General features: G+C 40.5%; 1 protein-coding gene across 4 annotated transcripts in view; it reads left to right on the forward strand.

The window, feature by feature from the left end:
• MGAT4C (MGAT4 family member C) overlaps positions 1 to 14563 on the forward strand; it is a 323744-nt gene that overhangs the window by 139648 nt on the left and 169533 nt on the right. The gene's annotated exons all lie outside the window — the stretch shown is intronic.

The raw sequence follows: 14563 nt of genomic DNA on the forward strand, positions 1-14563 counted from the left end.
GTGGCTCTGGAATGCCAATATACATGTTCTGTCAGTGCAACCCATATGCATAACAATCTTGAAGCAATTTGCCATTCACTTTTGTAGAAATAACTGTGGCTCATATGAGTTGTTTTTTTAAAAAAGTTTCTTTTATCGAATGCATGCTGGAAAAAGTTTCAAACAAACAGTTGACTCTGTGTTAATAAAGAGTAATTGGATTGTTTCCAGAAAGGTCAACATCTGAAAAGCAACAAGTTTGAGCTCTTACCATAAGACAGTACAGGTGTATTAGAAATTTTCTTGTAAAACTGTTACTTCCCACTCCTAAACGTTAGGTGATGACTAACATCTGCAGGGGGGTCAGCTTGTTCCTGGACCCAATTCAATGTGCTGACACTGGTGTTTTCAACCCTGAGCTACCAAAGTCCCAAATACCTGCAAGGCTTCTATACTCCTCAACTGCCCTGATTAAATTGGGGTGTTGCGGCCCTGAAAGACATTAGGGTCACAATCTTGCACAGGTCACGTGACTTGCATGGGAGCACATTCCGAAAGACCTGTGTCCTGGTTGTCTCCTGTGACATGTTGGAGGGTATGGACTTCCTCCTTCCCTATAGAAACTCTCAAGTTTTAAGATTGGTACAAAAGGCCTTATTGGGTGTTGTCCTCAGAAGCTCAGGGAGAGTGGCCTAGGAGAGCACATTCTCTGTGGCAATCCCTAGGCCGTGGAACTCCTTCCCTTCAGAAGTGCCTGGCATCTTCATTTATACAGCTTCTGCTGAATGCTGAAGACACACCTCTTTACCCTGGCTTCTGACACTTGAGTTGCATATTGAAAGGACCCACCTTATTTCTGCGATTGTTTTAAACTGTTGGGTTTTTAAAAAAGAATATTGGGAACTGTAATTTACCAAGCACCCTTGATATACTACAGCTCCCAGGATTCTTGTGGGGTTTAAAGTATAGTGTATACACCATCTCAGAGGCATGCCGCCTCTGGCACTATAGATTATAGAATCCATCCTTGGGGTCATTGAGTCAAACTCCCTGCAATGCAGAAATCTCAACTACACTGACTGATGGCCACCCAACAACTGACTGGTGGCCATCCAACATCTGCTTAAAAATCTCCAAGGAGAATTCACCACCTCCTGAGGGAGATTCAACTGTCAAACAGCTCTTACTGTCTGAAAGTTTCATCAGAATCTCCTTTCTTTCAGCCATCATGACTCGTAGCCACTGATATGTCTTCATGGAATGGCGATACCCCTGGAGATGAACCACATTCATTAAATGCTTTGCAAAGTATAGGCATGCATATGCATGTCTATGCAGAAGTATGCCCTACTGGATTCAAGCAGTCTTGCTTCCTGAGTACATGCACATATGACTGCAAACCTCAAACTGCCTACTTCACTTTCCGAGGGGGTGAAATCCCACCAAACTCCTCACGACTTAACTCCTAGGAGACAGAGAGAGGATTGTACTGTGAAGGGTGGTATACAAATTTAATAAATAAATAAATAAATAAGCATTAGTGAAGCCTTAAAGCAGTCAAACAATCTTTCTTCTAATAACCTGACAGGGAAGGAGAACTTATCTACGAGTTAACTATACAGCATTTTAGCTGAATATAGATGTGAACGAAGAGAAATCCAGTGGTACTGAGATTGCCATAGAATTGGATACCATGACCTCATAAGAGAACACTACTCCTGTTAATTCTTATTTAAATAGCCCATACCGGTGGTGTACTTACTCATTCATATTCATAGACATTCTTAAATTGAGCTCGTTTGCAGAAGGCAAGCTGCTACTTTGCTTTGCCAAAACTCCAACTTGAGTGATGAGGCGAGCAAGGCAGCATGACCTGAAATTCACTGCATGAGAAACTTGTCTGTGATTTGCAAATGGAGCCCAATGCCTGCCAATTCTGATAGAGGAAAATAGCCCTAGGGTGTTCCCTCAAACTGGTAATTATTTATGAATACAGAAGCTAGACCAGATCCACTGAACCTTAAGAAGAAGCAAAGGGAGATGAAGAAGAAGGAATATAGATAAGATTAAACTGAAAATGAGCACAGGTGGGCAACCTGTGGCTGTCCCCTCCCCCGACCTGATTTTGTGTGGCCTCTTTGCCTTCTGAAGTTGTCCCATTCTTCCATCCTGTCAGAATACCCTTCATTCCCTGCCTATTTTTTCTGCCTTCCTTTGAAATGTTTCCCCTCCTACTACACAGTTTCAGAACAATCAAAAGATGCAGTATTTTATTTGATAAAAATAAACTGATGGGTTGCTTAAAAATAATTCCTGGTTGCAAGGCTTGGGGAAAAGGAAGTCCCCTCCCATGTGTTGGAGGACAAATCAGTAGGTTTCTTCTTGGTGTGTACCTTGTGATTAAGAAGGGATATCTGTGCAAAGGAACTACTGCTTTCTAGAGCAGTAGAAATATTTGTCTGTTGTACTTGAAAAAAAAAGCCAAACCTCTTTGTGTTTATTTGACAGTAAACCCATCAAACCCAGTGAAGTTTACTTCTGAATAGATGTCTGGGACTGGAAATTTTAATCTGAGTTAGCTGGTGTGAAAAATCATAACAGGCTGATCTTTATTCTGGATTTGCCGATCCAGAATATTTTTTTCCTTTGACTCTATCCATTATTGGCTTTGACTCCACTCATCAGGGCCATGCAGCCCCCAACAGAGAATACTCCCGTCTCAACAATGTGGCTCTCAGCAGAGAGGAAAAAAAGTTTGCCTACCCTAGTGAATATCAGAGGGGAAAACTTTGATCCTCCAAATGTAGTTGGACTGCAGTTCCCATCAGCACACCCCAGCATGGCCAATGGTCAGGATTGATGGCCACAAGGTATCTCACTCCTAACATCTAAAACTACAGCCTCAATATCATTGAAAAGCAGGTGATTGACAAGAGAGCAGGCAGACTTGTACCATCCCTCCAGTTTTTAAGGTCTATATGTGCTCATATATGGTATACTGTATGCCATGTGGTTGGTTTAACCATATTATCTGTATACCCATCAGTAAGATTTAACATGGGGAAAATACTTTTGCTATCTGAAATACAGTTATCTGGGAGTAAATTCTGTTGAACTCAGTGGAACTTATTTCTGAGTAGATATCCATTGCCCTGGGAGAATCACAAAGTACTAAGTGATACGGTGGACCCTGAAATTCCCCGACTTTCTTATTAGAAGTTGCCTTTGACACAGATGTATTAGTAAACTCTGTGAAATGGTAAGCAATTGGGCCATAATTCATTTTAGGTTTTTAACACTAAAGCTTCCAGCTGTCACTTGAAATACATCCTTGTTCAATCAAACAAAGGAATCAATAGTGCACCAAGCTTTCTGATATGATTACTGCTGGTTTTCTTTAGCTTCCAAAAAAACAATGAAAGAAAATAGGTGTCAAACATATTAGTTGTTAGCAAAGAAATAATACGCAAGATTTGAAAAATTAACACAACCGCAACATTAGCAACAACCATGTAATATTTTAGAGGTACTAAAGATGGTAGAACTGGCAGGCTTTGTTATTTTTCACGGAAATCAGGAAAAATGGAATATTTTAACATTCAGAATCTTCTCTGCATGATAATATATTAAGCAAATATATGGATTTGAGTTGTACTACTGATTCCAGAATAATTGTGATGACTGGGTACTATTTGTTCACTTGCATTGTTATTAAAATCATACAAAGGGATAACTACTAAATCTCTTCTCCTCCCCTTTCCAGTCCTGACCTAGAATATATAACAGGTACATCTTCATATAGCATGAATAGTAGAATATAATTATCTTGTAGTCTGACTATGTTGATTAATTCACCATTTTAACAGAGGCTAATGTAACTCAAACTAACTAGTGAATTGAATGCAATTGGCCATTAGGTAAAACCTTGTTACTGTAGAAGTTGTTCTGAAGCAAAACTCTTAGAAACCACCTGCAGTGCTCTTCAACCAGGAGGGAGAAGACAACAGCAAGGTTGTGATAGAGCAAACTTGACAAAATTTGGCCACAACATTCTTGATTGCAGGTGTAGGTTAGACTTTGGCTAGACTTAGCACTGGGTGTATATCCATTGTCAGACTCCTGTTGGAAGGGCTGAAGCTTAAGCAGGCTTGTGCCTGGGATTTGGGGCCATGTCAAGATGTAGGTCCACCAACATGGCCCATCCTTGGTTGCTGCTGGAAACTCTGTGGCCTCTCTGCTCCACACTTGGCTTCTGGACAGAGACTTCCACTTAGCCCCCCTCCCCCAATGGTTTCACCACTTCACCCAAAGTCAATTAATGGAATAGGATTCCCCTCAATGCCTTATTCACCAAAAGTTGTGACATTTGCTATGAGGAAGGCAAAACCTCGAAACAGGCACAAATTCCTTCCAGGCTCTTTCTACCTCTTATTTTCTGGCAGCAGCATGCACCCTCCCTCCCTTCACTTCATAACTGTGTAGGAATTTTTGGCTGGCTGGCCTCTTAGTGGGTTGTTGTTGTTGTGCGTGCTCCATACTGAATAGCTGGGTAATGGGCATTAGATGGTCAGCTGTTAATTAGGCCAATCTGGTCTTCAGTTCAGTCACTTTTGGCAGTTCAGGGGTGTATTTGTGTTTCAGCCCACTGACCCCATTTCGGCACCTTTCTGGCTGGTCCTGAGGCTTACTCTCTGGGCTCTGGAGTAGGAGAGCAGCTCTTGAGGCTGAATTACGTCATTGGCCTGAAACTGTGGGACCTCAGGGTGGTATCTTCCTACTCACCTTCATGGGAATGGGAAGCACATCCTAGAGCAGGGGTCAGCAATCTAAGGCCCATGGGCCGGAAGCGGTTTGACTGGCCCATGAGCTGCCCCTGAACCGAGTTGCCTGCTTGAGCACTGCACTAAACCAGCGTGGTGTGGTGCGGGGACTCACTTTCGCGGCGCTGAAGATCGCATCTGCACATGCGCAGATGCAAAAAATCATGGAGGGCATGTGATCCGGCCCATGGAGGGAACTCCACGGGACCGATCCAGCCCAGGCAAGATAAACCTTCCTGACCCCTGCCCTAGAGGCTGCAGTTTGTTCAGATTTAGGTTTGCTCTCTCTCACCAATAGTGTTTTCCCTCTGCAGGGTTTTTTGTGTGTGGATTTTATTCTTAAATAAAGCAGCCTAAGTTCAACCCAGGCTCTTTGTCTGTCTCTTTATTTGGCCATCAGTTTGCAAATGCTGCTTTCCCGGGGCATTTATTTTTATATTCAAAATGGTATGGAAGTGAATTATTTGAGGAGGAATAGATTCCAAAATGTCCATATTTATTAGATTTGGGGATTGGCAAGTAGGGATGGATAGATCAGTCTGTTTCCAGACTATGTCAATTTCACATATGTTCATTCAAACGTCTGTTCTGTGTCATTTGCACATCAATTTACATTTTTAAATGCCCACATTTTTTATTTAGATTAATATGTAAATGATATTTTGTCACAAAGTACACATTTCTTTTCTTTTTCTTTTTTTGTAATTCGGAATTTATGTGATTTGATTGGTCGGTTAATAAAAATTAATTTTTTAAAAAACAACAAAGTACACATTTCAACATGCATGTTTATCTTGATAAATACATTTCAAACATATTTAATCCTAAACATACACATTTTATATGCATCCTGGCACGTTTTTGGAGCCAAAGGCTTTATCACAATGTTCAGAGATGTGTGAAATCTGGAGATTGTCCCTAACTAAGTTCTGCTCTGAGTAGATTCAGTGAAACTGCTGGACCTAAATTACTTCATACCCATTAACTTTAATGCATCTATTCTGGGTATAGTTTAGTTGGATACAACTCTGGATAATTATGTCCCAAGTTGCACAGTAGGACAACAGGCGCAGATCAGGTCAGCTTGCAGCAGAAAGTACATAAATCAAATTCCTCACTCATCCTTATGGCAACAAATTGGGTGAAGCAGCATTGTCAAAAAGCACAGGATTAAAAAAAACACTCAAGCCAATCTGTCTCATGGTGTCCATTCAAATATAGCAAGAAAATTTATATTCTCACCAGGATGGATTTGGAGGTCAACTTTTTATGAATCATTCAAAAATTTCCTTTACCAACAGCCTCCTGAAAAGTGTGCCTATAGTCATAGACACCAAGGGATCTAACACCTGTTCTAGAAAGTGGAATGACACCAGAGGGAATTGGATGGAGCCACCTGATTTGAACTCTCCTTCAGTCAGAAATTATTGTTTGCATTGTCTTGTAGAAATCCTTGGTATTTGTGAATGGTCATAAATTATATCCATGTGGTCTTGGGATTAGGGCCATACATCTGAATTTTCTTGAATTTCAAAGGCATTTTTGTAAAAAAAAATGTTTAACAACTTTCAGGGTGTCCTGATTTCTACTCTTTGAAATATGGCAACCTTACTTGGGACTAACAAATGGGTAATAAAAGTGGATTCTAAGAGGCAAATAAAGTTATTTTGTAAGGCTGGGAGAACAATTATCTACTTTCTGCTACTCAGTGATCTGAAAATTTCAACTTTTGGACCCATACCTTATATTCGTCAATCTTATTTAAATGTCAGTTTGGACATAGAGACTACATATATAGAGCTATATATTTCCATTAGGATTGATGGAATATTTTGTAGTCAATGACATCTGTCAATGTTTTATTGTTGTTTTCTTTCTTTCTATTATCTTTGCGAATAAAAATTATATTAAAAATGAGAAAGGTCTATTCATATCCCCTGCTTTTCCTTTCTGTGCTGTCACAGATACTGCCAATTGGCCTTGCTGTTATGTGTCAAGGTCCTTCAAACCTTTATGCTCATTTGCCAGTGGGTTTACATTTTCTTCCTTGTGCACATAAGATGAATGGTTTTAGCCAAGCATATGGATCAATGGGAAAATGCCACGGGGACCTACAAATCTTATACCATCCAGACCATTCTAACTAGGGATGCTTGAGCAATTTGTTCTTTGAGAATTCCAGTAGGAACTGACCTGGTCCACCTCCACTGGACTAATGTGTGAATGCTGCTGCTGTTTTTCTTGTTGTTGATTATGATTAATTGAACTTGTCAGTCGCTTGGTACACAAAAAACGTCTCCAAGCGACTTACAACATCTTTAAAAGTATAATTGGCAGCACAACTAACAACAAAGAACATTATTCAAGTTCAGCAAAAGCCTGGGAAAAGGGGTAAGCTTTTACTTGGCACCAAAAATGTGTGAACAGAGACACTCAGAGGATCTGACTGGAAGAGTATTCCACATACAGCCGGGGGGCGCACAACTGAAAAGCAACTCTGTGAGAACATGGTTATCCTCCAGATTTTGCACTTTTCTGAATTTGTGGTGCAGTTCAAAATGCACTTTCAGATGCATATTTTAGGATAAAATAGTTTAGAATCTGTGCTTCAAGGTAAAATATGGCTAGGAATGTGTGTTCTGAGGCAAATGTGTTTTGAAATACGATTTTTTCTACAGATTTGAAGAGAAATTGCTGGTGATGATGACTATTTGTCAGTTTTTGCACTGTTAGTGCCTCTAAGGGAGGTATAGGACAAAATTAGAAATAACAAACATTAAAACCAAAACTGGGCCAAGTTCAAGGTGATACTGTTAGTATATACTTGTAGGCTTCTTTATGGGTTCACCTTACCCCATATATGCCCAGCTGACCCCTTCAGTCAGTGGAACTTGGCATTTGTTACACACGACACACCGTCTTTGTTCTACAGCTATAATAAAACTATCTTTTAGGGTGGCAGCACCCACACTTTGGAATATCAGCATCAGGTGCCATCACTTTACAGTGGTACCTCGGTTTAAGAACTTAATTCATTCTGGAGCTCCGTTCTTAACCTGAAACTGAGGTGCCACTTAAGCTAATGGGGCCTCCCGCTGCTGCCACACCGCCACCGTGGTTCTCATCCTGAAGCAAATTTCTTAACCCGAGGTACTATTTCTGGGTTAGCAGAGTCTGCAACCTGAAGCGTCTGTAACCTGAAGTGTCTGTAACCCGAGGTACCACTTTACTCTTTATGTTGTCTGCTAAAAACATTTTGTCTTGGCAATCCTCTCTGAAGATGTGACACCTGACGTGTGTTTTAATCTGCTTTTGATTAAGGTTATGTCTTAGAGGTTATGTCTGCAATCAAGTAGTTTAAAAATTGTATTAAATAAATAAATATAAATTTAAAAAACAGCCTAAAATACTAATTCAGAAATATATATATATATATATATATATATATATATATATATATATATGTGTGTGTGTGTGTGTGTATGTATGTATGTATAAAATGCAGATTAATGCAGAAACCTGATGGAATGGATTCAGGAATGAACATCATTGTAAAAGTGAGAGGGAATTATCTGTCCATCCTTATGTCTTAGCTCTTGGCACTGTGAAAGTGTCAGCTGGACAGCCTCCTGTCTGATGGGAATCCTTATTAGTTCTACTAATGAAATAAACTTTTATGAGAATGGAATTTGCACCTCTCTCTCTCTCTCTCTCTCTCTCTCTCTCTCTCTCTCTCTCTCTCACACACACACACACACACACACACACAAACACACTTGCTCTTTTAATATTTCCCAAGCAATCAAGTTGAACTTTCATTCAGTTTGCACTTTTAATCCCAGGCTAACTTTCCTTGTTAGCTTTTTATCATGCATTTTTTTTTCTCCTGCCAGGCTAAAGAGGAACACTGATGAACAGAAACCTGTGTGTACACTGCAGGCAGTGACAGTCACACCATGAAGGTCATTTCAGAACTCAGCTACAGAAACAGGAAAACAGGTTCTCCCTGCCTAAATTCAAAAACACTCCAGCTGTTTAGGCCATTTGTGTATACCAGACTGATATTATAAGCGTTTGAAGCAATTTCTGAGTTTGTTGTCTAAGTCTGGCTATCAAAGACAGATAGGTCAGTGTGGCTAGAATATTCAAACTGTTGGATTTTTTCAATTAAAAAACTTCCAGTTTGGTTGCAATATTTTCAGCAGATTAAGTTGCCGGTTTGAAATCCAATGTACGTGCTACATTGCACGAGTGCAATGTGTCAAGAAATGCTGGCGAAAAATAGGAGACAGAGACTGTGTGTGTTCAGTACTCTGCCACAAGTTTACTACTGAAACTAGAATTGGGAAGTCTCCATCACCACCACTGTAATGGTTTTATGACACGAGTTGCAGTTTGGTGGTAAATCAGCTTTAGTTATTGTTAGAAGCCATGAATCAGCTTCGTACCCAGCATTAGAAATGTCATGGGGAAGCCAGTGCAGTAAAAAGAGACAGATTTCAGAGGGCATAAGTCAAGGATATCTTCACTGCAGCAACACTCTGAATGGATTTGAAGGGAATAGCAGTGAATTTCCTTCAATATACTGCTTTAGGAACAGCACGGATGTTAAGATTCCACTGTCAGTATAGTTCTTACATACTTTTCATGGAAGAATTGTAGATTCTATTTCTGGCAATACAGGTTGAGTCTCAACAGGCAACAGGTTGGCCCCTTTTTCGGTGAGAGTGGACCTTCTTGTTTCTTAATACCTTTCCATTAAAATATCTATTGGAAGCACATTACTAATAGTCTCATAGCAGACATCTATTTACATTGATCATAAACTTGATTAGTAATAAATAATGTCTATAAACTATATATATAAAAAAATGAATGAATGAATGAACTTTATTATGGTCACAGACCAGGATTAAGAAAAGCATATAGATAAAATAGCAGTTGGGATTTTTGACCGATAATTGTTAGGGCAAATGAGGACAAGGAAACAGCCATAAAACATCCGAATAAAATACAAGATTAAACACAGATAATGGATAGATAAAAAACTAATAATTAAAACAGATAAGAGCTAAAAACCAACAAAGACACGCAGTTAAAACAGCTGTAAGAGCATAAGAACTAAAAGACTCGCAGATAAAACAACTATAAGAGGCTGCAGAGTAGAAGCCTCTTAAATAGAGGACACTCACAACATTAAAAACTGCTGTGCAAATATGGTTAAAACAGATAATTACAACAATATACAAACACTAAATTTAGAAACAATGTGCAACAATAAACTGTCTCAGAATCACCCATGGAATCACCCATGGAACCGTGTTTGGGGCTTTTCATGCCGAACTATTTTGGGTTGGGCGATGGTCTGGGCCTACAGATCTGTAGACAGAATCTGGTGACCATCCAGGTCATCTTCTGATCTTTGCCCAACAGCAAAAGGTCAAATTTTTGCTTTTGTGGGAGGTCGGTGAGCCTCACCAGTAGGAGGTCCATGATCTTGCTACGTGCCTCTTTATAAAAGGGACATCTAAAGAACAAGTGTTCTGGGCTTCCTATCTCTCCCAATGGACAGGTGCAAAGTCTCTGAGCATACGGGACCCTTCTGAAGGCTCCATCCAGGACCGTTGAGGGAAGAGCTGAGCTTCTGGTGAGTGTAAAGGCCCTTCTTGCATCCCTAGATACGAGAAAGAAGAGATATGCTGCCGGTGCGGCTATATATCTCTTGATTTCTTCAATTCTATAGTTGGGGCATCTTACACAGTCCTGCTGTCTCTCGGTGTCTAATATTCTTTGCCTGACCATAGCTTTTGCCTGGTCCAAACCCAGACTTAGAAGGGCTTGAGGGGCAAAACGCTTGATGGGGGGAAACCCATCATTGGAAGGATACTATACATATGCAGTGAGAGCGGTTGCAGGCAGAGGACCAGGAAGGCTCAAGGGGAGGGGGGTATGCATCCTAATCTCACTCTGTTTAAACGCCACCTGTAAGGAACTACCCCCCCTAGACCACCTAGCAATGGCCCTACTCATATCCTGGGGAAACTGCAGTTTACTAATTATCAATGCTTACATCCCCCCAACAAGCATAAAAACTGATATTGAGGGCATCTGTAATAGACTGGACTCTTATGTCAGGTTACTGCTAACAGACTATGCTGGAGCAAAGGTCCTGCTGGTGGGCGACCTAAACGCAAGGCTAGGTCCCGATGACCCCAGTTTAGAAACCAAATACAGGCAAAAAATAGGGTACCCTGATGATTTGGGCCCAGAGGTTTTACAACTACCAAGGCAGTCAAAGGATCAACATTCAAATTTTGCTGGAGCCTGCCTCCTCAAATTCTCTAGGCAGCTAAGTCTTCATATCCTAAATGGTTGCACCAGGGGCGACATTCCCGGGGAATATACATTCATGTCTGGGGTAAGATCCAGCACAATTGATTATATGTTGGTGGACAGCAAATTGCTAACAAAAATAGTGAAATTAAAAGTGCTCCCATTCATAGAGGGGGACCATTTCCCTTTGCACCTCCAGGTGTCTCCGTTAAACGAGTCACCCTTCCTGAGAACAGTATACCCTGCAGAGATCACCGCATTAGAGCGACCTGGCTGCCGAGTCAAATGGACCCCTGCACTTGACTCCAAACTGAAGAAGATTCTAACCTCTGAAAAACTCTGTACAATTTTAACTGACTTTGGGGATAATCCTGGGCCGATTACCCAGTTTCCAAGTATGAGAGCCTGCTCCAACAATTGAAACCCTATCTTTTTAATACTACAGAAAAAGGCCAACTAAACCAAAAACATCAAATATATAAAATGCCATATATAAATCTGTTCTAAATAATAAAATAAAGTTACATTTTGTAATTACGTGATATATGCTGAAAAAGTACTTCCTACATATGCTTTTTCAAATAGTTCAAATATATAGATGTATGCTGGCTATCATCATAGAGTTTTCTACCAGGGAATTGTGTATTGTAATGTACAGCCCTTGGAAATATCTATCTGGATTACTAAAATTAGCTACTGGGTTGCTGACATAAGACATACTGTTGAACAATTGAAAATGCCACAAGGGATAATCTAAACAATGAAGGCAGCTTTCATTACACTAATGCGTGGATAATGTGAACTCCTAATACATTTTAATCCCTACATTAATTGTCTGAGCGATGAAGAAGCCATTTTGTAGTGGAGTTAAAGTAGCACTCTTTCGCAATCAAGGACAAACATGCCATGTGTTCATTCAATGTGGTAAACTTCAGTCAATTCACACAATCAATTGATAATGACTGCCGTGATAAGCGTAGCTGTTTCCTTGCCCTGATTCCTCTACTACTCCCTTCCTGTGGTTTCAAGCAACTGGTATTCAGAAATTGTGGTTTTAAGCAAGTGGTACTCGATACTATTTGATGTTGTATTTATTATTCTGCCATTAATACTAGTATGTTGTTGGGATGCATTTGGCTGAGCATACAGTAAGTGTTTTAGCAGACCCATAGGATTGCACTGCTCACTCATAAACAACATCCATCAAATGTGGGGATTTTTATACAGAGGTAGCAGCACTTTAACATTTAATAGCTTCGACCCATAGCAATTTAAAAGCACCACAATCAACAAGGCTGATTAATTGACTACTCTCCTTTCCCCTGGGGTTTAAGAAGTATGGTGCTTCAAATCCATCGGGCCACTTTTTGGAAGATATGAATATTTGTGATCTCTCCAAGTTCCGTTATCTACCCCAGTAGCCTCTGCAGCCATGTAAAACACACTATCCTCCTCATCCGAAAGCATAAATATTTAGTCATCCTCTTTCATGTTAGAAATTGTTTGAAATGTGAGCCTTTTCATTAGACAGATCTGCTGATTTCCATCCAGCTGGAACATTGTCTTTAGTCAGACTGCTGAAGATTCATTAAATGCAAGCTTATGAAATCTTCATGTATAAACAGTGAAACAAATGGAGTTATGGCAGAAGATATTTGTTCCATAATACAGAATATAATTCAATGCAACGGGCGTCAGAGCCAGATCTCATTAGCCGCTTACATGCTTGTTTCCTAGATTGAAGTTTATTGTGCTGACTGTTTGGTCCTCTGAGGCTTTCACACTTCTCCCTGGCCTGCAATGTGCATGTGCCTGTTTGTCTTTTTCAGGCGAATCCCTTTTTAAGGTCCAGGATAAACAATCTTATCACATGGTAGCAGATGAATTCGACAAGCACAGATGGGGCGGAATAGCATAAAGTCTCAGATTTATAGCATGAATCACTATTATTGTGGAGAGATGTGAGCTGAGCTGCTGGACACTGATGGGCTGGTTGGCCACAGCTGCCTTGATAGCTTTTGGCTTTCTGGTCCCTCTCTCCTCCCCAACCTAGTTTATTACCAATCATGTAAGAAAAGGCAATACTATTTTCCTTACAACTCCCATTGTACAGACAGGAATAAGAGATGTATATGAGTTCCACAAATACAAGTTTGTGAGGATAGTTATTTCCATCCCTCCATCTCTAGTCCTTCAGAGCAAAAACAGGAAGAAATTTAGAAGAATCTCAATTGGCACATATCTGGGGCAAGAACAGTTTTTCATTTTTATTTTTAGGTCTTAATTTCTAAAACCCTTTTCCGAGCAATGTCTTCCACACCACCACTTTCTTTGCAAATAGTTAGGAATAAAAGAAGCAGCCTTAGATCAGACCAGAGTATTTTTCTATTGAGTCTGGTAGTGTCTAGTCTAGCTGGCAGCAGCTCTCCAAGGTCCTGCATCAAAGCCTTTTACATCAGCTGCTACCAAATCCTTCTATCAAGAGCAGCCTGGTATGAAACCAGGGGCATTCTGAATGCGAAGCACATGCTCTCCCTCTGAGCTATGATTCCTCCCCTGTGGTCATGTGATCCAGTCTGAACAAAAAGAGAGAGGAAACCTACAGGGCGTAGGAACTGATTTACTGGGCTCAGTGAATTTTGAATGACTCTTCAGGCACAGCTATTTGTGCGTTTTTGGCCTCCAGCTCCGTTTCATAGGGCCCATTATGCAACTGTGGGTGCAAATTCTGCAGCCAAATATATCTGCATAGTTTTACTTATTTTGCACAATTCTCAGGATTATACTGTGGTTTGGTGGAACAAAGAGTGATTTAGAGCATGGGTATTCCCCCAAATGCACACTGATAGACATACTTAGGTTCCCAGCCTTATATTACCAACCTTCTGAGATTTTGTGAACAATGCCTGCATACTTTCAAGCAAGAAGCATACTTGAAAAGAAAGGATAGATGAGGATGCTACATTCTGCATCCATTTCATATATGTGCAGCATCCACATAGTCCTGTACACACAATGACGTACTAGCCTTCTGTGTCTTCAAACCTAAGGGAAAGATTTGTTACCCTTCATTACATTTCACAGGAGATAGGAAGTGTTTCCTTTTCAGTCATGATGCCAAACACATTTTTAAAGGTTCCTGTGGATCATTTTCCCCCACTATGGACAGCCCTCCCACTGGCCAGCCATCTCAGAGCTGTTTGGCTGGGGATGTAGGAGGACCAAGTGAAGCAGAATGGGTACAGGACATGATCAAGGACAATTGGCCTTTGCCTCAGGTGCAGAGGGGTGAAGAAAGGGGGAGAAACTGTGTTAGATACACTGAAGCAAATGTCAAGTAGGAAAGTAGTGTTAATGGTTTTGGTGATGGGGAAAAGCAGTCTTTTTTGTGTGCAATGAGAAGTGATGGTGTCCTTCTTTGCTGAACACAG

Source organism: Podarcis bocagei (genome assembly GCF_964188305.1).
Source record: "Podarcis bocagei genome assembly, chromosome: 10".
In the NCBI taxonomy this organism is placed as follows: domain Eukaryota; kingdom Metazoa; phylum Chordata; class Lepidosauria; order Squamata; family Lacertidae; genus Podarcis; species Podarcis bocagei.